Raw genomic sequence first — 25,502 nt, forward strand, 5'->3', positions numbered from 1 at the left:
ATTATTTGTCATTCAGTAAACAACAGCATAATATTGATGATATAGCAGGTATTCCCCTGAGCTGTGTGGCCACAATGGTGACAAAGACAGGGTCTTGCATTAGGATGTCACCATCAACAATTCTGAGCAATTCTGTATTACATGAGAAAATGTTGCACTGAATTTACATTGCTGGTTTCCAGTAGTTTTTAAGATTATTTCATATAGTTTGCCCAATTATCTCCCTGGAACTAAGAAAGCTGGAGCTAACTCACTGAAATGCATACAGTGAGCAATGGGTGAGAGTTTACTTTTAGCTTCTCGGGGGTACTCTAGTGACCCCATGCCTGTGAGTCACTGGGGAAAACAGACAAAAAGAAGAAGAGGCTGGAGTGCACATGCTGGCATCACCATTGCCCTTTTCTGACCTCCCAAACTGTGACTGTATTGACAGTGTCTTGCATATGTAAAATGACGTTAGCTTTTTAAAACTCTTCTCGTATATTTTATCATAGCCACATCACATATGCATTTCATGATATTTTATTTCAAAGTCATAATATAACACTCAGTCATAACTAACTTTTTCAGAAAGAATGAAAAATGAAGGAAAGAAATTCATGTTCCCTCTCCTTCCTGGGAAGTTGTAAAGCAAGCGGTTGAATTCATTCTAAAATCCCTTATGAATATTCAGTGTAAGATCTTTATGCATCTTATGGTTCCCAGCTATTAAATACAACCATACTGATGAATAATTGGATTAGAAAGATGGCTTTATTGCAGCTCACCTCAAGCCCAACCCCAGTGGAAGCCCATGTCTCACCCATAGAAAGGATGTTTTAGCCAGGGCACAAGATACGTTAAAATCAACAACTGATTTATTCATTTACTCAACAATTTGTTTTAAGTATTTACATCATGCCAGATAAGGAGGATAAACTGTTGGGTAGAAACAGATTATTGTGAACCTCATAGTCTAATTAGAAACAAAAATATATTTAATCATATAAATAAACATGAAATGCCAGCTTTGATAAGAGCTATGATTGTTACATGGTTGCGTGAAGGCCAATAACAGGTGAGGAGTCAGAAAATGCGTTCATGGGTAGTGATAATTGAGTTCAGATGTGATGGAAGAGAAGAGTTAACTAACTGAAAATAAGGAGAATGAGAATTCATAATGGCTGGGAGTGAAAACACGGAGATGTGGGATAAGGTAAGCCTGAGGAAGGAGTCAGACCACATATGGTCTTACAGGTTATGCTGTTTTGCTGTGTCTGCCCTAAAAGCAATGAGGAAGCTCTGCAAAAACTGTTTTAAGCCAAGGGCTTATTTTGATATTTCTTGTTGATTTGTTGAGGATATGAGGCTTAAGTTGATATTTTGGAAAGATCACTCTACATACAGTGAAGAAAATAGATTTGAAGGGAAAAATAGATGAAAGATGATGGTGGCGTGAACTATGGTGGTAGAAAGACGGAGATTAATGAAAAGCTCTCAGGCTCATAGAATTATGTCTCCAACATATACATTTCTCCAAATGAAAGAAATGTCAGTTTCAAAAGTCATCTCTTGTGATGCCAGCCGAAAAGCTCTATTCAATTTAGGACATATGGTCACAGATGACAGCAGAGAAGTGATACAATGACACGACTGCACATTCCAAAACTGTCCTTTAATTTTTAAAGCTCAGAAACTCATAGCCACCCTACTGGCTTAGTGGAATTATTACCAATGGATAAGGAAATGTCATCCATTTGCCTCCCCTGATTCCACTTGGACATAGGCCATTGTTTCTACAAAGAGTGGCTTGGAGCCATGCAAGGTTTCAAGGGAAATTGGCCTTTTAGAGGGGCATATGAATAGATAATGCGTATTGCCACTGTAAAATCTCTAATGAATATTAAAGGTGGCTTTCATTTGTGGTGATTGAAATGAACTCATAAATTCTCTCTCTAGAATGCGGGAATTTTTTCCTCCCTATGGAGAGATTTAATGGATTTGCGGCATTCTGAATGATTTGGCAAGAATCCAGAGGTACCTGCGCAGTCACCCACAAAGGGCACTTAGTTTATCACATGTGATAGTCAACCACCACAAAATATTTTCTTGATGAACCCAGAACGATTGATGCAAGCCACTGTAACTCATGATAAGGTGTCAACTGAAAAACTGGGAGGGAAAAGTGGTTAAAGACACCACAGTTTTAAAAACAAATTTGCCTTTTAGAGGAGAGTTATTTCCTTTTAGAAAAAAAAAGTTAGGCCTACCATCTGCAAGAAATTTAGATTAGTTGTTTGTGGCAAGAACCATCATATTTTGAGGCCACTGAGAGCTCCTACTGCTCTCTGTATGGAGTGGATTAAATCGTTCCCATATAGTGATAAATACATTGCAAAACGCCATATCAGGAATACAGTAGTTGTAACAGTTAATGATAGAACTTCCAGTTAAAACAATATTCTTTGTGTTTCTTTGGCCAGTTGCCATTTTATGTGTGCTATTTTTTGATAAGTTAATTTTTCACATTTGCAGAATCAATAACTTTCAAAGCTTTATACAATTGGAAAGAAAAAATGGCGGCAAGAGTTCTTGGGAGTTTTGCTGGCTGTGTGGGCTTGGGTTAACAGAAAAAAATCTGGGAAAAAAATCTATCAAAAAAGCAGATGAGGGTTAAGATTAAAAATATCATCAGCACTAATTTTTTTGTACACATCTAAGGAAAATGGGGAAATAATCCAAAACAGCAAAATGGGGAAATAACCCAAAATGGCAGCCAGCCAAAATGAATTCATTTATTTTACTGTGTAATGTGGGAGAGAATTATCTTTTCAGAAGAAGTAACTTTTAAATGCATTTTGTTTTTGCTTAGAGATAGGGTCTTGCTCTGTTGCCCAGGCTGCACTGCAGTAATGCAGTCACAGCTCACCACAGCCTCTATCTGCCAGGCTCAAGCCATCCTCCTACCTCGGCCTCCCAAGCAGACAGGACTATAGGCATGCAACACCATGCCTACCTATTTTTTTTTTTTTTTTTTTTTAAATAGAAATGAGGTTGCTATGTTGCCTAGTCTGGTCTCAAACTCCTGGATTCAAGTGATCCTCTTTCCAGCCTCCCAAACTGCTGAGATTATAGGCATGAAGCTACCTTGCCCAGCCTTTTTAATGTTTTTTAATGCTGGACTTTCAGAATCTGAAGTAAAATGAATTCTGGTTAATTTTGTTATTTTGAAGGAGTGCATTTTTGTGAAATGAATCTGTCATCCTGCTTTCTTATATTATCAGTAAGATACTGTGAAGTAGGTTAACCCAAATGTTGTGCATTTATTTACATAAAGGAATTACTACTAATACTATGATTTAAGATACTAGATTCCCTTTTAACACTAGATAGCAAAGTTAGGTTCAGTGGAGAAATCTTTCTGAGTGTAGACTTGGCTCTCAATTAGGCTTCCCTGGGGAGGGAAACTTCTTCATTTGTGAAGATTCTGGGTTGGAGGACAAGCCAGCTGACATTAGCTGGGGTTTCTTTAGCTGTAAAATAAATGGATAGTACTAGATGACCACTAAGACCTCTTCCATGAATAAATATTCATGGATCAACTTCATGAAGGAATGAAGAGTAGTTGTGGATTATATTAAGCCATCACCGGAGGGAAGACCTGATTCCCGTGAAAATATTTCTGAACTTAGTACCTTATATGGCAAAATGCTGAACACCTTTTATTACTCAGTTTTAAAATAAATAGGCAAGAAATAATATGTGGTGTTTTTCCAATCGCCATTCCACAGTTGGCTGTCGTACAGTGGCACACTTATTGGAACTCAGTGCTGCTTAGATGTGAAAGGTTGATATAGTTCTATTTATGAGGGGGACATAGGGAACTCATTCTAATTGAGAATCAGAGGCCTTATAAACCTGAACACTTAAGTGAGAGATATGTCATTAAGGAAAGAATCACTTCATAGAACGTTTTCAAATAAAACCAATATTTGTTTTACAATTTTGATAGAATACTATGTTCTAAAGCTGTATTTCTCAAGGTGTGCTTCCATGATTAGTAATGTTTGCTTAATCCAGACTTACTGAATCAGAATTTCTAGAATGGGCATCATTTCAAAAGCTGCTTAGATGATATTTTATCCTCACCAAAGTTTGAGAACAACTTCTGTATAGAGGAACACCATTTATTATTCTCTGATTTTTCAGTTTCATTTTCACCTATCCAAGAAGACTTTTTGAGAATCTCTCATATGTATATTAGTTTCACAAGTTATTAAATCCAGAAGGCACAACAATCCTGTAAAGTAGGCAATTGAATTTTCCAAATGAGAGGCAACAGGGCACCGAGATTGAGGAACTTGCCCAAGGTCAGTCAGTTTCAGGGCTGAGCTGGGGTTTTGGTCAAGGTCTTCTTAGTCCCATTCTTGCCATACACATCACCTTAGGACCTCAAACTAAGAACACAGAAAAGAGAAAAGGACACCAGGACACCAGGAATGCACTGGGTGTCCCTTGGTAATGCTCAGTACTCAAGGCCTTAACGATCAGCTGGAAGAGTGTACAGAGCCTCTAATGGGTGCAGTGGATAAATCCCCAGAGGTAGCTTTGTGCTTTCCAACTGACTGGGCTAAAAATCCCATTAGAGAGCATTTGGGACTTTTCATAAACCGTGGAGTAGAAAAATCCCCAAGCAAACGGTATTAACAAACCACAAGTTCACTTACCGTATATCTTCCAGATTTTACAAAATGCTTTTAAATTAAATAATTTTTATCATTTTAACATAATCTTTTTTTGGTATTTATGTAAATAAAATCTGATGCTCTGAACTGGGTCATTTTTTCTGTTTTTTTTTTTTTTTTTTCAAGCTTGCCATCCAAGCTGGATTAAAAACCATTCACCTGACTTACTTGTGCAACTTCCTCTTATTTATGGCTACTCTTTTATGTTCTTTACTGTTATTTTCCTTTCTCTCTTCTGACAACGCCTCCCTGGTACGGATGTTTTAGTGGATTGCCTTCTTGTGGTTCTAGGAGCCATGAAACCCTCTGTCAATACCACTCTGTATGACCTAAGGCACCTGACATAGTATTCAACCCAATCATTGAGGAGCAAAAGTCATCTCCTCTGTCAAAGGATCAAAGAAAATGCCCAGTTTACTAATCATAAAGCCTACTTACTTTAGTAAGAGTTTCCAATATTGTTTGGTCATGATCTCTATATCCTAAGATGTTTGAACCATGACAGTAGGTCTCTAGGTGGTGTACATGTGTGTGTTTCTTTGTATTGGATAACACTAACATGGCTCAAAAAGGAGTATGAGAAAGGCCAGGTGCAGTGGCTTACCCCTGTAATCCCAGCACTTTGGGAGGCCAAGGCGGGCAGATCACCTCAAGGTCAGGAGTTCAAGACCAGCCTAGCCAACTTGGTGAAATCCCATCTGTACTAAAAATACAAAAATCAGCATGGCATGTTGGTGCACACCTGTAACTCCAGCTACTTGAGAGGCTGAGGCAAGAGAATAGCTTGAACCAAGGAGGCAGAAGTTGTAGTGAGCCAAGATCGTACCACTACACTACAGCCTGGGTGACAAAGTGAGACCCTGTCTCAAAAAAAAAAAGTATATATATATAGAAGGTTTTACTAGATTTTTTTATGGGCCAACCTCCCCCTGCCTTTACCTTTGTAAAATGCAGTAATTTTTAAGTGGCATTATATGGTGGTAGTCTTATATGATGCAAGAGATACTTTAAAAATGTTCCTTTAAATGTCAGAATAGATTGTGGGAAATGAAAATCACTGGTGTTAAATGGTAACAAAATTAATGATTTTGAAATACTTACGTTAAAAGGCTTTTTGAAATTGAGTACTTAGCTTTTGTAATGTGCTTTTTCTGATGGTCTTGCAACACTTGGATATCCTTATTCAACGCAATTAGTAAATTTGATAGCTATATTTGTTGTGCATTACTTCAATTCAGATGCAAGTGGAGAAAAGTCTCCTTTGACTAAAACACAACTGACTTTAAATTTGGTTACTGCCAATGAGCTGTCAACGAGAGTAGCAGCTTGCCCTTTGTGTGTGTGGGAAAATTGTTAAAAAGGTAAGATTATGTCTTTACTAATAACGAAAGAACCAATTAGCAAGTCCATCTGCAGATAGGTAATTGGAAGTGAATAAATTATTATGTGTTCCTGTTGTTTTCATTGTCAAGACATACGTCCCATTGGCAAGGAGACAAGGTACGTTGGTTTGCCTTTTGAAATTATACAAATCTACCAATCACGAAATATTTATTAAACTCCTCATATGTTCAGAGCATTTTTGCACTTTTATTGTGGCTAGCATTGTATTTATTCATTGTGATGCTGAGAAGTTTATGTAGCATGGTATAAGGTATTTATTCATTGTGATGTTGAGAAGTTTATGTAGCATGGTATAAGGGAAAGACTACTAGACTTTAAAGGAAGAAATCCTGCTTAAATTTGGAATCGGTGACATCCACAGTCACACTACTCTTTGATCCCCAGTCCCTTTCTGTGTGATGGGAAAAATAAAGCTTACTCCCAGACTTATTGTTAGGACCCTAAGAGATATTCTATGTGCCGGTGCTTAGATCTCTGCTTGGTATATAGGTGGAGGCCAAGAACCCGTGTTAAAAGGAAACAAATACATATTTCGGAAAGCTGCATCACAAAACCAGCAAGGCAATTGTGGATTTATGTGTAAGAAATGCATTTTGTTGAGTTCATTGACTTGTTTTGGCAGTTTAACACCGTCTCTGAACTTCTCAGCATGGCTCCTGGTGTAAAAGCTAGTGTTATCAATAGAGGATGAGTCATTGAAGATATTTTCCCTGCATCTTGGAGGCCTTCTGTGAGGTACACAAACCAAAACTTTTTTTTTTTTTTTTTTTTTTTTATAGAGTCTTGCCCTGTTCCCCAGGCTGGAGTGCAGCGGTGTGATCTCAGCTCATTGCAACCTCCGCCTCCCAGGTTAAAGTGATTCTCCTGCCTCACTTCCCGAGTAGCTGGGATTACAGGCTCATGCCACCATGCCCGGCTAATTTTTGTATTTTTAAATAGAGATGGGGTTTCACCATGTTGGCCAGGCTGGTCTTGAACTCCTCACCTCAAGTGATCCACCCACCTCAGCCTCCCAAAGTGCTGGGATTACAGGCGTGAGCCACCACTCCCAGCCCAAAACATATTCTTTTATCTTCTTGGTTTTACAAGCTCCCCGGTGTGCCCTTTTTGTTGTCCCTCTGCTCAATGTCAGTTGCTTCTCCATCCCTTTGAAGCCTGAACCCTGTTTTGGAAATTATGCATGCTATAACTTTTCCTGCTGAGTGGATTTGGAGTGATCCTCCCCAGCCTTCGGTTTCTTCCTCTGACTGCTCGTGAAAAATACTCCCTTGGGTCTTAGGAGAAGGTGACACCACAGTGAGCACTTGGAAAGGAATTGCAAAGTAGAAAATGAAATGAAAGAAACCAGAAGAAGGGAAGGAGGAAAAGGATAAAGAGGCTATCTTCTTTGATTATAAAATCAAGCTTTAGACGTACAGCCAACTGCTAAAGAAATGCATGGAGTTGCTTTTGGCTTATCATCTTTCTCCACTAATTTGCTTGTGAGTTTTATTCTGCATAACAGGTTTGGCTGTGTGGCATAGTGTTGTCAGACAGGCCTGGGTTTAACTCTTGACTACTTGTTAGCTTTTTGTCTTTAGATGAGTTAGCTGTTTTGTACCACAGTTTTCTCTTTGCAACACAGGAGACAATAACACTTGATACTATTGTTAAGAGGATTTAGTGAGATGCACTAATCTATAGCAGATTTTCAATAAATGTTTGCTCATTTTGCTCATTTTTTCTCTTCCAAGAAATCTCCCTTCTTCTCATCTACTTCTATGCTTTAATAATGAATGAGACTGAGTATGAGAGTATGGGAAATGGTGGCTTTAAAACATATAATCCATATTCTCCATCTGTGTCTCCATAAAACCCTTCTTCAAGTCAGTATGTAGGCATCTAAGGTCCTCTTAGATTATCTGATTTGAAATCAATTACATGGGTTCAGAACCAGACATTACTCATTTGAAAAATCCAGATAGTGTAAGCAAATCAGACTTTTAAAAAACAAATGTATTTACCAATGCTAGACATATAGTAGGAACTCGAAAATGGTGTTGGAGTAAAGGAATGACAAAATGAATGAATGCCAGTAGGTAGGTACGTATACCCAACTTGGCCACCTCATGCAGATACAAGCTATTTTTGGTTCACTTTTGCTACTATTCTTAATTGTACCTATATTCTTGTTAAGTCTTTTCCTACTTAGGTTATTCTACCACTACTTATGCTGACACATATGTCAATTGCTGACATGGGGCATTCACAGCTCCTTCCAAGTATTTTATACCTGTTCTTTCCTTGGAGAACATTTGATTTGCAGGGTAAGAAACTATTGTGCAATTCTGTTTAAGGCCACTAATCTCTCCAAAATATAATTTTGTATGAATCACAAAGTATAGAAACCACTGTTGTTTTTGTACCCAGGGCTTAGTTACTTGGGAAGAAGTTCACTCACATGGTAAGACTACATTACATTTGTACCACAAGTGGAGACACTTGGGCTCTAGACCCAGTGCTGCCCTCAGCTTTATTTTTTTCCCCTTAAACTGAGCTTCTTCAGCTCTTCTTTGAGCCTTAACTTTCCCAAATAAATTTTATGATTTTACGTAAAAATACCAAAGACAACTGAATACTAAATTGTGTACACAAAAGTTTTTCATACTTACAGAGTCTTAATTTAATAATATCATTGTGTAATTCACATTCAAAACAAAGTGAAGTCATGTTAAATTTCTCCTTCAATATAATTCAATTAGAAACATATACTTTACATTTTGGCTATGTCATATAATTAATACTTTGGCATCAGTGTCAGTTATGGTATTCCAGTAAATGAAATGAAAGACATTTTGGGACATATCTTATAGTTGTTAAATTATTTACTCATATATGCAAAGACATGTTGTGTCTCAGGAGGCTGTGATGACATTGCAGAATGTGAATCAGAATGCTTTAGCAGTGTCTCCTTGCTCTCTAGTGAATCTGGTCATTTCAGTAAAGATATGTGACTTGTAAAGTGTGTGCATGTGCATTTATGTTTGAAATACTGAAAACATACTCAATTTTTCTGCATTTATAATAAGAACTATTTAAACCATCCAAGATTAGAAACATCTAAAGAGTACATAGACTTAGGAGCATCATAGCTTGTAATACAACCTACCCAAATTAGAAAGAAGTCATTTGCTTTCATTAAAGCTACCAATTATCACACCAGTTCATTACATTGGAGGAAATACACGTAACAGAAAATTACAGCTCTATTACAGTATCCTTAGTATTGATCTTACTTATAGAATGCTTCTTAGGATTTTTGCTGGCATGGGAGTAGATAGTTCAAGATATGGATATAAATTCATTTTTCCAATTAGGATAAAGATCAAGAAAAACAATTCTGGGAAGTCAAATTGCTTGATACTGGAATATTAATTTTATTCATTTCATGGTGATGAGTTTTCAACAGAATTTTCTAATCATAAAAATATCAATATCAAAATCATTTTAAGAGTCCATATTATATAGTATTTATATATATATATATATATACATAAATATACATAGTATAGATAGTATTAGTACTATCATTTTTCACTGTGACATTCCCATCACTAAATAAGGGGACCTGGCAGGATTAAATTTCAAAGCATGTCTCTTTCTTTGTTTAGGTAACATTATGCAGACAGGAGAGCTCTAATATAACATTTTGGACCAAAGTGAGAGAAGAAGAGGGGTGATCTTTTCTGCATTCTGTGTGTCTGTTTCATAGACAAGAAAACACTGAGGAAGTTTAGTGATCAACAAGCTTTAGAAATTTTGAAAATTGGAAGAAAGGTATATCTCTCTATTTCCCATCTCTACTCCACACTCCTCATTTCAGCCAGTGCCTTTTATCTAACCACAAATCTAACTGTGTTCCTCTCTTCCTTCACAATGGTTCTTCAATGGTTCCCCACCCCATGTAAATGTACACATGCTCACCTTACATTCAACTCTACACTATTGAGCACAGTATATTAGTTTTCTAAGGCTGCCATAACAAAGTCGTACAAACTGGGTGGCTTATAGCAGCAGATGTTATTGTCTCAGTATTGGAGGCTAAAAGTCCAAAATCAAGGTATTGGCAGGGCCATGCTCTTTTCAAAGCCTCTAGGAAAGACCCCTTCCTTGTTTCTTCCAGCTTCTGATAGCCCTGGGCATTAGGCATCCCTTGATTCATGGTGGCATAATTCCACTTCCCGCCTCCATCTTCACACGGCCAGTCTCTCCCTGTTTGTTCTTATATGGCCATCCCTTTGTGCATGTGGGTGTCCAAGTTTCCATCTTCTTTCAAGGACACTAGTTTTATGGGATTAAGGGTTCACCCTACTTCATATGACCTCATCTTAACTAAACTAATTATATTGGCAACAATTATATTTCCAAAGAAGGTCACATTCTGAGGTGCTGGGGGTCAGGAATTCAACATATCATTTTTGGCCATACAGTTCAACCCATAACACATGCCATCCAAATGCTTCAGAATATGGCTGTAAACTAACACCTGTCATCCCCCTCCTATGTCTTTCTCCTTATTTATCATATACATTTGATGTAGGGAATTATTCCTCAGTTCTAGACCATACTGTATTTGCCCAACAGGTTTTCCTGCCAACTACGCAAACAACATAAATCCACTGAAACTATAGCATTGCAGTAGGGAAGAATTTAATTGATTGAGGCCAGCCCATGCAGAAGAACTAGAGTTATCACTCTAATCAGTCTCCCCAAAGGCTTGGAGGTGGTTTTTATGGACAATTTTGTGGGCAGGGAGTTAGGGAATGGGTGCTGCTGATTGGCTGGGGAATGAAATCACAGGGTGTTGAAAATGGTCCTCGGGCACTGAGTCTGCCTCTGGATGAGGCCACATAACCAGTTGAGTCATGAGTCTGGGTGGGGCAGCGTGAAAGATATCTCAAAAAAACAATCTTAGATTCTACAATAGTGATGTTATCTACAGGAGAAATAGGGAAAGTCACAAATATTGTAACCTCTGGCTACGTGACCCCTGAGCAGTAAGGAATTGTAGAAACTGTGTCTATCTTATCAGTGTTCAAGACCATCTCATAAAAGCCTAACATCGTGGCCTTTCAATAGTTTTACAAAGACGGTTTAGTTTTGGACTTTTAGCCTCCAATACTGAGACAATAACATCTGCTGCTATAAGCCACCCAGTTTGTATGACTTTGTTATGGCAGCCTTGGAAAACTAATATACTATGCTTAATAGTGTAGAGTTGAATGTAAGGTGAGCATGTGTACATTTATATGGGGTGGGGAACCATTGAAGAACCATTGTGAAGCAAGAGAGGAACACAGTTAGATTTGTGGTTAGATAAAAGGCACTGGCTGAAATGTGGAGCATGAAGTAGAGACGGGAAATAGAGAGATATACCTTTCTTCCAATTTTCAAAATTTCTAAAGCTTGTTGATCACTAAACTTCCTCAGTGTTTTTTTTGTCTATGAAACAGACACACAGAATGCAGAAAAGATCACCCCTCTTCTCTCTCACTTTGGTCCAAAATGTTATATTAGAGCTCTCCTGTCTGCATAATGTTACCTAAACAAAGAAAGAGACATGCTTTGAAGTTTAATCTTTGCTTTAAGATTAAACTATATACTAAATTCTTCCCAAAGTTAGCTTAGCCTACACTCAGGAATGACCAAGGACAGCTTGGAGGTCAGAAGCAAGATGGAGTGAGCTATGTCAGATTTCTTGCTGTCATAATCTTGCAAAGATGGTTTTAGTACCAAACAATTTCATGCCTCTAATATCACATATTCTGCCCATTGCTAGAATATGCCCCCCATTTTTCTTGTCCACCTGACAAATTCCTGCTTCACTAAATGTTTTCTCAAGGATTACCTTTTATTAAAACATTTCCTAACTTCTCCAGGCAAATTAACAATTTACCCTCTATGCTTTCACTGCTTATTACACCTCAGATTGATACAGAACATGTTACATTGGATTCTCACTATCTGTTGATCTGCCTGTCTTCCCACTAAACTGTAAAGTCTTGGAAGGCACAGCTCATACTTTTCCATCTTTGGACACCTGACAGAATCCCAGGCCCATAATAGACATTTGGTAAGTAATTGTTAAACAAATAAGATGAGACCGCCTCCTTCCAAATCTTGCAGCATAACAAGAATGCTGGGAAGAGCCCAGAAACAATATATTATGCCTGTGGGGAATTCAAATCCCGTTCATTCTTATCTCTGTCTGCCTAAAAGAGGGATTTTGAAGCCAGGCTTGGTGGCTTACACCTGTAATCCCAGCACTTTGGGAAGCAGAAGTGGGAGGATAAATTGAGGCCCAGAGTTCAAGACCAGTCTGGGCAACATAGGGATAACCTTGTCTCTGCAGAAAAGAAAAAAAAAATTAGACAGGCATGGTGGCCCACACCTGTAGTCCTAGCAATACAGGAGGACTAGAAGGATCTCTGGAGCCCATGAGTTCAGTGCTACAGTGAGCCATGATCATGCTATTGAATTCCAGCCTGGGTGACTGAGAGAGCCCCCATCTCTGGAAAAAGAAGAGAGACAGGAAGAGAGAGATTCTCCCAAGGGACCTTCATTAGTCAAGACATTAGTCAGTCATAGAAAAGACTCTTAAGCTTGTTAGGGTTTTCCAAGGTGGTGATCAAAGCTGCGCTGGTTTAAAGACCAGCAACAAACTTCTGTAGTTTCCCCATTGCTGCCTTGGTAAGGTGATACTACTGAGTGGATTCTGCTCACCTACTGTTTGTCAGAAGAGATGACCTTTGCTGGCTGAAATAAAGAAGCTGCCTTCGCATGAACCAGATGACATACTGATTGCACCATAAACTAGAAAAACAAAAGCCCATGTTTTTCCTCTATGTATTTATTATCTTGTAAAGAAAGTTTCTTTTCTCTTTCAAAGGAGAAGTGTTAATTTTCCAAAACACTATCTACACAAACAGGAGTTGGCAAATTCAAGTCAAGCTCTAATATTCAGAGAATTATAGGGCCAGGATTTTAGTGGAGATGGGACCCACATAATTTCTTTCAATGGGTAAGGAGATATTTCATTTCAACGAATGCTTTGCAGGGAAACTCGTGGGTTCAGAATTAGAAGTCCTGGAATCAGGAGCTGAGTCGGTAGAAAAGGAAATTCAAATGATTTTTCATATGCATAAAAATCAGAATAAGTACTTCACAGGAAAGCTGTTAGAATAAAATAATTTATGTTAAAAGATGTTGAAGCCATGGGACAGAATGTTATAAAGATCAATAACAGATCATTATCATCATTAGGAAGGTATCTTGACATATCTTATGAATTTCTCCATACAGAGGAAAGATTTTTTTCTTTTTTTAATTGAGATGGAGTCTCACTCTGTTGCCCAGGCTGGCATGCAGTGATGCGATGTCGGCTCACTGCAACCTCCATCTCCTAGGTTGAGATGATTCTCCTGCTTCAGCCTCCCGAGTAGCTGGGACTACAGGCATGCACCACCACGCCCGGCTAATTTTTTTTGTGTTTTTAGTAAAGATGGTGTTTCCCCGTGTTGCCCAGGCTGCTCTGGAACTCCTGAGCTCATGTTCATCTACCTGCCTCAGCCTCCCAAAGTGATTGGATTACAGGTGTGAGCCACTGCGCCCAGATGAAAGTGTTTTTTTTTTTTTTAAATAGTTTGTAGCGTGCGTGTTTCCAAATTTTTGCTGGATATTTTTCCGATGTTGTCTAATTCAACATTTGTTCTACCTGCCATAATCCTTTTGAGTTTTGAGGGGTACGGATTCTGCAATTTTAATCCTGTTACTTGTCAATCCAAGGAGGTGGCCTAAAATGTGCACACCTATACAGTTGAGACGATTCGTTTATACAACAAACATATCCTGAGCCCCTGTCTGCCAGGTTCTATGCTAGTGCTAGCAATAGGCCTAACTTCTGCCTTCCAGTAACCAAAATAAACCAACAAGACAACAAATCATCAAAACAGTAAAAACAATCAAGCACCTATATGTGTTTGCTTGGTGAAAGCCCTTTGTGGAGGTGACATGAAGGCTCATGCCATCACTCCTCCAAATTCCACATGCTCTCATCACACCACAGGACCTCCATGGACAGGTGGCCTGAAGGAAAGCAGGCTTTGATGACAAGGAGTCACCCGTGTCAAAAGTAAAGGGAAAAGCACTTCCAGCAGATGGAAGAGCTTGAGCAAAATCCCAGGATAGGTAAGAACCGACTGGTGGTCCAAGTGCAGAGAGATCAGCGTGACCAGATCAGAGAAAGAAAGGAGGAGAATGGCATAGATAGGCAAAGACCAGAGATGTTCCAGCCTTCTTGGTGATGGAAAAAGAGTGTGGAGTTTGTGTCAAGTGCAATTGCAAATCCACAGCTAAATGCTAAACCTAAGTGAAAGCAGAAGTGAATTCCCCGTAGAAATTTCCCTTAACTGGTAGCCGGGGATAAATAGCATATTCAAATATCATTAGAGCATGTGACAACAAGAAAACACCAGGTTAAAAGAGCAATGATGTGTGTACAGGTTTTGAAAACAGGGGTTGAACATGTTCCCAGGAACTTGGGTCACACTATGACCACGTCCTAGAAGAAGTATGGGGCGTGAATTCCTAGGAATCTCATGCTTTCTACCTTTGTCCCTGAAGGAGAGAGGATGGAATTAGTATTTGTTAAGACTGTCTCTGTGTCAGGAATTTTATACACGTTGCACAATTTAATCCTAACAATAATCTCATGAGGAAATGTTATTTTCTCCTTTTAATTAATGAGGAAATTTGAGACTTGGAGAGGACAGATGTCAGACTCAAGTTCATGTAGCTTGTCTGAACTCAACTCTACATCACTCCTCCAAAGTCCACATGCTCCCTTCACACCACAGGGCCTCCGTGGATGGGTAGAACGAGGAAAAGCAGACCCTTCTGTCAGGCCTGCTCAGCAGAAAACTAATAGTCTGAGTGTTTCACTGCTTGCAGGGGCACTTCAGGGGGTCAGAATTACATGCCCTTGGAAACATAACAAGAAATCTGATTTCTCTCCAACCAGATATTGGTTTGTAGTTAATCAGTTATTATTATTATTTTGGTTGGAGAGGGTGTTGCTGGGCACAGATGTTAACTTGGATATTTGGTTTATTATATACTCAGTTGACAAAACCAGATTTTTCTTTCATTTCTCATAAACATGGCTGCAAATGTTATGGAAAAGTTTTCTTATTCGAGAAAAAATAGAATTGAGTTGCAGGTAACACGTTTCTAAAATCCTGCCAATGATCACTTGATTTTTGTTTCCTCTTCCCACAAATGACACATGCAGATTCTTTAAATTAGAATGCAAGTAGGCTTCTGAGGCGGCACGCCTCACTGTGGCTTTGCACTTCATGTATAAACCTCACTTTGTGTGTGTTGGGTGGGAGAAGACAATGCACATCTATTTACAATATACTCAGTCTCCTAAGAAGCTCTTTTATTACCCTTTATGTTAAAAAGAAAAGGTGGAATTCCATTTAATTGAAACAGCCTAATATGTGTATGTGTATGAACACATGCATGCATATACACATACATATATATATGCATGTTTATGTAATATACATAGGAAATTTGATTTTGCTGTGATACACATTTTTATATTAAAAACATCCGCCATAATTATTTCCTATTCATTTGTAATTAAACTGACATGCATTTGGGGTATTTCATCTTATAATTATATTGTTCTCAGAGATGATGGTATGAAGATCACATGAGGCTTTTGATTGTTTTAAGAAGTAGACTATACACTTACCCTCTCCTATAGCTTTACAACTTTGATGTAGTTTCAAATGATCAGGCCTGAAAAATCATCTGAAAAATGATCAGGCCTGAAAAATAGTTTCAAATGATCAGGCCTGAAAAAAAATAATCAGGCCTGAAAAATAATAAAGAAAAAATCTGAAAAATAATTTAAAAAAATGGAATCTGCTATAAATTTTTCTGATGAGTGAAAATAGAAAGGAAATAGAGATGATCTTGTTCTTCCTGTTTGACAATAGCGTTTCTGAGGAAAGGAAGCTCATATGTGTCTCTTCAATGAAATTCTATTAATTGCATTTTTCTTCAGTAGGTGGAGACAGGAAATCACGGTCTATTGATCAGTACAATCTACTTTCCTCTTTGCTTCTGGGGAGTATGAATTAAGCAGAGGATTTTAATATTATACACAAGGTGTACTATGTTCAGATAAAAGTTAATAACAAAGCACTTCTGTGCAAAATTTAGATCAATTTGTTCTGTCAGTATTGTAATATGGACCGAATTGCCTTTCTGCCAAACGAGGCACGATTCAGTGGTACTGAATCATATTCTAAGTTTAAAAGTTATTTTGAAGATTTTTAATAAAAACTTGAGCTTTGTTTTATCCTGCTTATAAAGAATGAAAAGGCAAACTCTTCCACAGAATACTGTATTTTTGTGCTTGTGAGAAGAATATGAAAATGTGGAGAGATGTAAGAATGGGCTTCAATGGAAAGGCTTCATCTGTGTGTGTTGCTTTCTTCCTACTGTGGCATTCTGCCGTGTCCCTATGCCAATCTGAAAGCTGTAAGGTAGGGACAGTATTGACAGGAATCAATACCTGCTATATGTTTCATATAATTAGGAGCTGGGCAAATAAGATAAATATGTGCAAATGTTTTAAAAGGCAGGGTGAAGGAAGAGACTTGGAGTTAATAAAAATGTGAAGGAATATAGTTGGCAAAACTAGATTTTGTTTAAATAGCTACATACATTTACGAAGAAGATGCAAACCTAAAAAGACAAAGAGATTTGGGAGAAGGATAGAAAGGATGTCAACTAATGTTTTGGATGATAGAAGGTGAATGGAGAGTTGGAGCAAGTTGCAATGTCAGAAGTTGTAGACGAGGAGGCTGCAATGAAATGAGTCAGTGTGTTGCCGGGCGCGGTGGCTCACGCTTGTAATCCCAGCACTTTGGGAGGCCGAGGCGGGCGGAGAAGGCTGAACCGGAGGCGGGCTTGACCGAGAGTCACTGCACTCACCTGGCGACAGAAGAGACTCTCTCAAAAAAAAAAAGTGTGCATCACAGAGACCCTGAGAGGCTCAGCCTTTGAAGGCAGCAAGGAAACTACTTTCTTTTCTCCACAGCCCAGCAGGGCATGGAAAGGTTAGTATCTGCAGACCTGAATGGTCTCAAAGAAAAGAACTCCAGAAACTGTAGTTTGCGGGTCTTCTGATGAAAAAGCTTCCTTGGGGTAGGTGTGGTGATTCATGCTTGTAATCCCAGCACTTTGGGAGCCAAGCAGGAGAATTTCTTGAGTCCAGGAGTTCAAGACCAGCCTGGGAAGACAGTGAGAACCCATCTCTACAAGAAATAGAAAATAAGCCAGACATTATGGTGCATGCCTGTAATCCCAGCTAGTTAGGAGACTGAGGTGAGAGGATTGCTTGAGCCTGGGAGGTTAAGGCTGTAGAGAGCCGTGATTGTGCCACTGCATTCTAGCCTGGGTGGTAGAGCAAGACTTTGTCTCAAAAAAAAAAAAAAAAAAAAAAAAGAAAAAGATAACAAAAGACTTCCCTGCTACTTGATCACCTGACAAGCCCACCCATTTACATAGAACTTCCAGTCGGGCTTTTTCATACCATGATCTTAGTAATATATCCAGAGAGCACAATCTCCAGACATATGACGACAGCCTAAATATGAAAGACTGAAATCAAAGCAAACGGAAGAAGTCAGAATAAAACAAGATAATGAAGGGAATAGAAGGAAAATTGTAAAAATGATAATTAATAACTTCAGAAAGATAATGGAATATATTCCAAGTATTTACTTGTTAGTATCTAGTGTTTATTATGTACCAGGCACTTTTCCAACAACACCATAATAGTGTCTCTTTTCATTCTCATAGCAATATCTTTCAAGCATTACTGTCATGTGCACTTTATGGAAAGGCTAAATAACTTGTCAAGGGCACCCAGGTAAATGACAGAGTCAGGATTTGAACCTAGGCAGTGTGGTTAAAGTCCACCCTCGTAACCATTACATGTCACTGCCTTTCCAAAATTTAAGAACAGAAGGTTATGAAAAGTGAACGATCAGAAAGCATTTCTGCAAATTAAAAATCTAGCTAAAGTAAAATATTTATTGTATTTATTACAGTAATTAGTAGAAAAAGTAATGGAATTTTCCTGGAAAATAGAAGGTCAAATAAATGAAATCGGAGAGCAATAATATAATAAAATGAGAGTATCAATCCAGTATGTTCAACATTGGACTAATCCATTTCCAGATGGAGAGAACAAAGAGAGATGAAGAATTTATCAAGGGAACATAGGCCTGAAGAGAAGTTTTTAAATAACCCATATCGACACACATAATATGACATTTTAGGATATACCAAAGATTCGAAGAAAATACAGAGGAAAGAGGCAGAGAAAAAGAAAAAAAAAGTCCATACACAACAAAACGGGAATCACAATGGCTCGTGCAGACTTCTCAACACTCTGAAAGCTAGAAGACAATTGGAGAAGCCTTCTAAATATTGAGAAAAAAATGATTTCCAGGCTAGAATCCGATTTCAAGTCAATATAGCATTCAAATGTGAAGGATCTAAAAGGATGTAAGTGCCCTTTTTCTGTTAAGGAGATGTGTTTCTGCAAATGAGAGAACAGATAAAAAGAAACATGATGTGAGAATTAGACCAGAGATAATTGGAAGTGATTAAGGAGAAATTCCATTCTATCCTCAACGGAGAACAACTAAACCACATTAGAACACATTAGAACAGAAAAAAACATCCAAAGTATTTGAGCATTTGAAATGACAAGTATGATGTTTGAAATTAAATATTTGAAACAAATCACTTGAAATAATTGTCAGAGTATTTATTGGTGAAATATTAACAATATATAGAGAACCAATCATATAAAAAGAAAGACAGTTATCAATTCCAAAAATGGGCAAAAAAGGAACGTAAAGCATTAAACAGTATTTAACTCAGCCATGAATAGTATTATTTACATCATGATAATGTTAATAGTGACTAATGATTTAACAAAATAATTATAAGGGAGTTGGGAAGTGAGAAGAGTACAAAATCCTCAAGGATAAAAAAAGGAATAAATAGATAATGCCCCATGCATAAATCAAGAAAATACTGGTCTATTATCTAGAAAAATAAATCCAACCAACTAGAAACATTTTTTTTTTAAATATTGGAAGGATCAGACAAAGAGTTGAAATAGGAAGTCTAGGAATAGAGAAGGATGGGAGAGGGTGCTTGTGTTTTCTAACGTTTTTAGTGTAAGCATTTTTATATTTGCAAAACTTTAAATGACATTTAGGAATATAGAAAAGAATAATATTGTAGAAATGTGAAGATGATAACCACAATTTGGATTTGATATTGAGGCAAGCAAAAACACAAAATTAAGAACAAAAGATTGAGGGAATAATAAACACTCTTTAGAAACAGAAATTGGAGAGCTAAACCTCCAACTCAAGGAGAAAATGGAATGTGCTTATGGTAGTAACTTTACAGATAGATGCCTTATCAAAAACAAGTGACTTAGTCCATTTGGGCTGGTATAATAAAATACCATAAACTTGGGGCAGCTTCCAAACAACAGAAATTCATTTCTCACAGTTTAGAGGCTGGGAAGTCCATGATGAAGACACCAGCAGATTTCTCTTCTGGTGAGGGCCTGTTTCCTGGGTCATAGATGGCACCTTCTTGCTATGTCTTCACATTGTGGAAAAGTGGGAGTGAAGGGATGTCTCTCTAGCCTCTTTTATAAAGGCACTAATGCAATCCATAAAGGCTCTGTCCCCATGACCTAATTCTCCCAAAAGCCCTACCTACTATTACCTTCCACCTTGGGGGTGAGAATTCCAACATATGAATTTTGGGACCACACAAACATTCAGACCAAGGAACTTCATAGAAAGGAATTTCATAAAGTGCGCATAAGTCTCATTTGTGCTTCTACTGTGATTACCTACACCCATTTTTGTAAGCATAAAATTAGAGACAATGATTATCAGCAAGGGTGGAATTGAGGGCCAATAAGTGTCACAACAAGGTAGCTTGGCTTGGAGAGGGGCCTGAAGTGCAGATTTGTCCCCATGATACTGAATCTTAATTATAGAAAAGAGTTCTGGATTGGTTGCAGATTTACTGGTTTCCAATTTTTTTACACATGTAATGCTTGAACCATTTCTCTTTTCAACCAGAAGCCAGTAACTCAACATTACCCTCCCCCTAGCCCTTAGCATTCCTGACCTGAACAGTCAAATTAATCATTCCCATTTTATGCCAGGTATTTAGGTATGCCAAGACCTACTTATGACATAGAGTGATGGTTATGAGCTGAGGCTTTGGATTGAATCCTGACTCCACCACTTCCTAGCTGTGCAAACTAGACATGTTACCAAACCCCACCAGGAAGCTGAGGATGATAATATTAGTACCAGCTCATGGAGATTTTTGTGAAGATTATATTGAAAATATTTATAAAGCACACAATATAATTTCTGTTATGTAATAAACACTCAAGATGACAGTCATTATTATTAATATTATTAACTTGGAGAATAATATTATTTCATGAATATTATAACTTTTAATCATAAATGGATTAAATTTTATCATTATTTGTTATGCCAACCACAATATGGCCCTTATATGACTTTAAAACCACTTAGAAAGGAAATACTTATAATTTATTGAAATAATCTGAGTAATTTGCATTTATTTTGAATCTTAAACTTTATCAGCCTCCCTAATTTTTCCAATCACCTTGAACTGATACTACTCATTCTTGGTACTCAGGCTTCTCTTACATTCAAACATCTTGTAAGGCATAGATGTAATTTATGAAGTTCTTTGTCTCTTCAAGACAGTTTTATCCTGTATGATTCTTTAGGTTCACCATTCATCTTAGGTCATTGATCCCTTCTATTTATCCCAATGATCCGTTTCTTCTATAACCGAGATAACAAGATGATGTGTTACATTATCTCTTTGGAAATTTAAAATAAGCAGTAATTTTGCCAGGCCAGGCTCTCTAAGAGGCTTCCCAAGATATCCAGAGTATGACTAGCAACTCTGACCTCTCAGAAACATAGTATTTTGAGCACATCAAGGGTAGATCCTTTTTTGGGAATACATTCTAATTAACCTCGATGGCAGTATTTAAATTTGAAATGAGAAATAGCAATCTCAGATTCCAGGCATTTGATGTCCATATGAATGCTGCCTTTGTCTCCTGTAGACATATCTACCCAAGGAGCCAAATCATCATTTATTCATAGAGCTTAAAATAAAAACAAAGGGAAATAGTTAAACACATTTTTTGTTTACTGAAATCCAGCTAAAAATTGCATGATGTGTTCATTTCCATGCAATAGATTATCTTGTGTGGAGAATTAAGATATTCAAAGCTCACTAAGCTCTCCTTTCCTTTAACTCACCAACTTGAATGGAAACTTCCAGTATTTGTCTGTGTTACTGTCTTTTTTCTATTTGAGGTAAAGTGAATTCAGATTCTCCCCAACCTTCCTAATTATTTAGAAGTTGTTTGGGCATCACCTCATCATTGTTAGTTGAATGTATGGGAACTCAGGCAATGAAACTCAGGCAGGGTCTTATAAGGAGAAATTAACAGGTGGAATATTAATTTATCATATAGACTTCAGGTCCGTTTTTAGAAGAAATTAATCCTTGTGATAGATTTGCTTGATTTCACGTCTTGTTGGAAACAGCAAACCTCAGTAGTTCCCATCTTCTTGCCACTTCCTGTTAATAGAATCAGAATTTTACCTTCCCCTAATCTCCCCAAAGCATGAGCTTGTCACTTCCTGGAGCAGGTCACCAGGAGAAGCAGAAAAGTGACTGCACAGCTTTTCAATTAGTAACACATTAGAAGGGATTTCAAGAGCTGGGTAGGGGCTGGGTCCCTTAGAGAAAGGAATTAGTAAACAGGAACTCCAGAGATAGAATGGGTAAATGACTTTAGAGAGTTAGGAAATGCAGGAGATTCACAAGGAAGAAACTGTCCCCCCACTTCCTTAACCCCTCCCATAGGCCAGGGGGAATATCCATCCCATCATTTCTCTTAAACTCCCAAATCCAAACAAGGAGGTGTTGAGATGTTTTATCCACCTATGGTAAGAATAAGCTAGATAAGTAGAGGAGGGTACAACACCAAGGCCCCTCTATATAGCTTGGCACCAACATCTGAATTATTAATACAGAACTGCAGAGAACATCATCAGATGCCAATGTGTACTTATTTCAGGAAACCCTGAGAAAGAAAGAGTTTTTATGATATTGTAGGATCTCCACTTCCATGAAGCCACAAACAGGTATGAACACAATATCCCCACTCAACTTCTTTGAATAAAATTCTCTTCCCTGTACTATAGAAAGAAGCCTACTCTGAGGGGGCCAAAAAGAAGAGAGGAATTATCAAGGTTAAGTTACTTTGATGATTGACTCCTTTTCTTAATCATAGATGAGTAAATTCTGCAGGTTTGAATGGAATACAGTTCTTTTTTTCTATAATATGATTATTCTTATATTAAATGTTAATTTCAGATTTGGGCTCTGTGATGACAACCTTATTTTGCTTATTTTCAAATTCTTGAAATTGGTCTCTCTGTTTTCCTCCTGTAACGAAACACTTGAGGTATAGTCAGGAGTATTTTCGGTTAGAGTTAATAAAATATCCCTTGGTCATGGTTGTCCCAGCAATACACAGAGGCATACATAAGATTGTGCCCAAAAAACTCTACGTGTTAGAGAAGTTTTAACTATTAGAGAAATGCAGAGAATCCAGTTTCATTCTAAAAGATTTGATTTTAAAACGCTTCATCCATTGAACAAGTGTACATGTCCTAAAATAAAATGTAGAGTAGGATTAATCCAAACTACTATGCAATTGTATTCTTCAACCTGATGGTAGAAGGCAGAGAGATGTAGATGGAGATCCTCAATGTCTCAGAATCGAGGACATCACTTTGAATGTCCCATGATCTCTAATTTCCTTCTATCTATGCTTCGAATTTTATGATTTGTGTTTTAGCAGTACATTAAATAAATATTTTTTGGATTACTGAAACAATCCTTTTATGGCTCACCTTACTTTCCCGAAAAATACACCTCAATCTTTGTCATTTGACTGCAATTTCTTTTTTACTCATGATTCATGACACAGAGATAGTACACAAAGTTCCATTCTGTCTGGGATGTAAGACCATTAAGGTATTGTAAAGCACCAAGACTGTGCTTTTGTAATTTCCCTATTTCAGAACACATGTTAAGCAACAGGGTTCCTAGTGGTTTAATCATGGTCAGGAGTTAGGTGTGCTCCGTACTGACTCTCTGCTTCATTCTTGTTCTGTCCATCTGTGACTTTTGAGCTTGCTGGGTCACTCTGTGTCACTCACTAAATATCTCGGTGTCCTCCAAATACCATAAAATAGTAGATAATTGATGAAAACATTTGCCACCTTGTCACTTGATCTTTTTGGGGATCAAGAAGTTTAACATAGTTAGATAATGAATGGGACCTCAAATGTCATACCTGTCTTTTAAGCCCCAGAAAACATTTTTCTTGAGTGAAAGAAAGATTGGAGAATTCCTTTTCCACATGTACTTGAAGGAAAATACTTATTTTGTTTACATTTTAAATATTTCTTGTAATGTTAAAGATGGTGAAGTGCCTAGAGATCCATAAATGGATATATATTTTTTGTTTGCTTGAGTATAACACTTTTAAAAACTGCATCCAGTCCAGATATGGGTCTCATAAATGTGAGTCTTCTCTATTCTTTAGCACTGTATCATAGAAACATTGGAGAAATATAACCTATAGCAAGCACCACCTCAAACTGAAACTTCATGCCTTTTTAGAGTTCATGAACATTTTTTGACACAAAACATCACTGAAATGATGAATCTAATAAGTATGTCCTTTATTGGTATTTCATTTTATTATCAACAAAACTCCACCATGTAGTAAGTGCAAGCGTTATCATTGCCATTTTATTATCGATTGAACTCCATAATTAAATTTTTATTCATAGATGAAGAAAAGGGGGTGTCGAGGGTGCAAATGGTTCACTTAAAAACGTATTTTTATGACTTTCAATTTCTTAAGAGATGAAGCAAAAGATCTGCCTAGCCTACTTTCTTAACCCAAGCCCAAACTGAAAGTCTAAATGATGTATTTCTGGGGAATTACCCAACCTCAGCATCTTCAGGTTTTCCAGTGTTCTCTGTCTGTGTCAGTATTTTGTAAACACTAACTCAATAATTCTCAAAAATAAGAGTCTGCTTTTATTATCTGGTAATAAAATAATAGGCATATTAACCATAATCTTGAAAAGTATATTCTTTCAATTCTGTTATAGAACAAAAACAGGTTGTTTTTAGCTAGTCAAGAGGTTTGAAATATTGTCAAATTGCACATAATAGACAATCAATTTAATATTTATTAAATAAATTAGTGAAATTTGAATCTCATTTGTTAAATGAATTAGTAAAATTTGGGCCTCGGGGTGGAGCTTAGAAGTGTGAGGGATGTTTGAGAAATAGAGTCAGTTGATTTGTCACATGGAAAAGCTGCTGATTAAGAATATGGCACTACACTTTTCAATTCAGAGGATTTATAAACAGAAATCTAGGTTTATTTTCTTAATCTGGGTTGCTCAGATGGAACCAGAGTTTCATATATTTTGCAAGTCTCCCTTTGGTAAATCCCCATTTAACAATAAAGCTTGAACTTCTTGCTTTTACTCCTGGGTATTTTGCTTTTTTCATTATCATAAACATTTTTAAACCACGAGGAAACATATTAGCTCTACTAGGACTATTAAATAGAGGTTCTGGGTGTTTTATTTGAAGAAACCCTTGATCCATTGGCTCATCACCAGGACAGCAATTATCAGTATATGGCATCGTTTGTAGCACAAAGACATATGGTTATCTGGGGGCTCTGTTTAATTGATCTCTTTGTTAACCAGGACTTTACAACATCTTAATACATTAGAAAAGTAACATATGCATAAACATTTACTTTTAGAGTCATGTTCCCATTTATTTTTAGAATGAGTCTAATCCATATTTTAAAATATATGCATATATGCCTTAAGTAGGATTAGTATTGTTTAAGTTCTAACTTATTTTATCTTCTAACATTGTTTATTTATTTTATCTTCTAACTGTGTTTATTTAGAAATATGCCTGTAATCCCAGCACTTTGGGAGGCTGAGGCGGGTGGATCACGAGGTCAGGAGATCGAGACCATCTTGGCTAACATGGTGAAACCCCATCTCTACTAAAAATACAAAAACTTAGCCA

At 37.4% G+C, this 25,502-nt stretch overlaps 1 protein-coding gene across 1 annotated transcript in view; it reads left to right on the forward strand.

Annotated features, from left to right (window-relative positions):
- SAMSN1 (SAM domain, SH3 domain and nuclear localization signals 1) overlaps positions 1-25,502 on the forward strand; it is a 166,848-nt gene that overhangs the window by 86,835 nt on the left and 54,511 nt on the right. The gene's annotated exons all lie outside the window — the stretch shown is intronic.

Source organism: Hylobates moloch, unplaced genomic scaffold, assembly GCF_009828535.3.
Source record: "Hylobates moloch isolate HMO894 unplaced genomic scaffold, HMol_V3 SCAFFOLD_14, whole genome shotgun sequence".
NCBI classification, from domain to species: Eukaryota; Metazoa; Chordata; class Mammalia; order Primates; family Hylobatidae; genus Hylobates; species Hylobates moloch.